General features: G+C 48.5%; 1 pseudogene; it reads right to left on the bottom strand.

Annotated features, from left to right (window-relative positions):
* Positions 1-2,500, bottom strand: part of LOC140475033 (28S ribosomal RNA) — an 8,341-nt pseudogene that overhangs the window by 2,738 nt on the left and 3,103 nt on the right.

Raw genomic sequence — 2,500 nt, 5'->3', positions numbered from 1 at the left:
GTTCTGAGACGCCTCTGTCAGTATCAGGTGGAAGTACAATCTTGGGATGACATGCACTCTGAGAAGCTCTAGTCTCTGAGTTGGTTTGAGAGGCGCTGATCTTAAGCCTTCAACCCAGGTTTTGAGCTTATCTTCCCATTCACTCTCCTTAACGCCAGCCCATGGGTCTATCCGGGCTCCCAGGTATTTCTCTGTGTCACCTGGTGGGATGTATGTGATGGTGTCGTTTCTTATCCTCCATTTTGCCTCGTGATTGTACATGAAGGTCTTCCTTTTGCATGTGAAGTGGAAGCCTTTGGTTTTCTTGATATTAATATCTAGGCCTGTCTTATCGCAATAAGACTGGAGGATCTTCAAGTTCTCTTGCATCCCAGCGTGAGAGTTGCTCAGTAGTGCGATATCATCAGCAAAGGCCAATGCTGTACACTTCACCGTTTTGTCTCCAAACGGCATGGTTATTCCCTGGCCTGCCTGCTCCAGGGTACTGATCAGAGGGTCGATTGCGATATTGAAAAGCAATGGTGAAAGCGGATCGCCTTGCTTCACGCCTCTCTCGATCTTTATCTGTTCCGTGGGCTTGCCTTTGCCCTCAATCACCGTAGTGTTATTGGTGTAGAGGTCGCGGATCAGATCCACGAAGGCCGTAGGTGTTTTCATCCTCTTTAGCGAGCCAATGAGCAGTTTGTGGCCGACTGAATCGAAAGCTTTGGCCAGGTCGACAAAGACAACGGCTAGCTCTTTTCTGTTCTTTTTTGATCCTTTGATGACATTCTGGAGGATAGCAATATTCTCGTTGCAGCCCGGCGTGGCTGCCAGGAACCCTTTTTGTCTCGGGTTGATGTTAACCGCCTTGCTTAACCTCTTTGCCATTATTTTAGTGAACAGTCGGAGAAGCATTGGCCCGATTGTGATGGGGCGCCAGTTGTCTAGGCTCTTTAGTCGATCTTTGTCCTCACATTTAGGAATGAGCACTGTCCGGCTCTTTTTCATACTCTCTGGGATAGATCTTGTTTTTAACCACAGGGTGAAGAGGCGAGGTATACGGGAGGCGTCAGTCTCCTGGATGGCTTCTAGGTCTTTTAGCTTTTTGCCATCTGGCCCTGGTGCACTGTGTCTGTCAATTCCTCTCAGGGCTTCTTCTACCTCCTCTTCCCCGATTGGTCCCAGGAGTAGGTTGTCATCAACACGGCCAGCATAACCAGCAAAGTTCCTTATGTCCGCTTTGTTGTTCGCCTTGGACAGTTTCTCACGGAATTTGGTTTCCAGTTCCTCTCGTGAGATGGGGCATTGGGATGTATCTGGTGCACCCATTAACTTTCTGGCTAGCTGGCGCCTGTTGTTTCTGTATAGTTCTTGGGCATCTTTATATGCCGCTTTCTTGGTGGCATAACGTTTCTTCGCCCCGTTGTTGTTACCCTTCTTTTCGGCCTTTCGATTGTTCTCTCTTTGCCGTCTGCGGGGGTTTTTCTCGTTATGACCGCCGTATATTTCGTCTGTAATACAGTCTACCAGACCCCGAGCTTGAGCCATACAGAGTGGATCATTGGCTTTCTGCAATAGTTCTTCGGCCTGTTTGATGTGTTCATCAACTTCCCTATGTTTAGGGAGTTTGGCCGGGATTTTGTATGGGACTTGTTGTTCATCTTGTGCAGTCGAGCCATTATCCTCCTCTGGTCTGGTTTCGTGCTCCTCTCTTTCCGATGTTATCGGGGTTGTCGGGGCTGCTACCTGTGTAAGCCGTCTCTTCTGAAGCAATCTTCGTTTGTCTGAGATCTGCTTTGCGGTCTTAGTTGTTATGACCTTAGCAATCTCGACATTGATGAATCTTGCTCCAGCGAGGCTTATTTCCAGTTGCTCCAAGAGGCTTTCTTCCTCTTCGGACCATGCTCCTTTCCTTCTCTTTGCTGTAGGCTTGTCGGCCTCTACGCGCTTGTTGTTCCTCAAGACCGGGTGCATATGCCTTTCATGTTGCCCAAGGCCGCTTTTCGTAGTGAAGTTGGCCTCACATGCTTCACATTGAAATTCTCCCCTCGCCGTCTGCAAAGGACCTTTGCATTTGGGGTAGTGGCAGGCAATCGAGTGGAATTCTCCCGTCTTCTGGCATCTTGAACATTTTGTTCTGAAGGTCTTGGTTTGATGCGAGCGCCTCAGATGTTTAGCAAAGAGACCGACGTTTGGAAAGAGCGTGTTACAGGGTTTGCACAGCAGCCCATCGACCGGGTAGTGTATTACGACCTCTTTGATTGTCGTTCTATCGTGTGGTGGAGGCACAACGATAGTCTCGGTATTGGTTGTCGTTCTATCGTCCGATGGTGTAGCGACGATAGTCTCGGTATTCTTATCCAGGACGTTGTTATTGTCCTTTTCCCCAGGCATATTAATGTCCTTTGGGGTTCTTTTATTCCTCTTTTGGAAAGATTTGTTATAGAAGGTTAAAGTTGGAATGTTCCCTTCTGCTGGGGGATTGGCGGTCCTCTCAGCTCTTTCCATCACGTGTGTA

This window comes from Chiloscyllium punctatum, unplaced genomic scaffold (genome assembly GCF_047496795.1).
Source record: "Chiloscyllium punctatum isolate Juve2018m unplaced genomic scaffold, sChiPun1.3 scaffold_1337, whole genome shotgun sequence".
Classification (NCBI taxonomy): Eukaryota; Metazoa; Chordata; class Chondrichthyes; order Orectolobiformes; family Hemiscylliidae; genus Chiloscyllium; species Chiloscyllium punctatum.
This window is presented reverse-complemented; position numbering and strand designations above follow the sequence as displayed.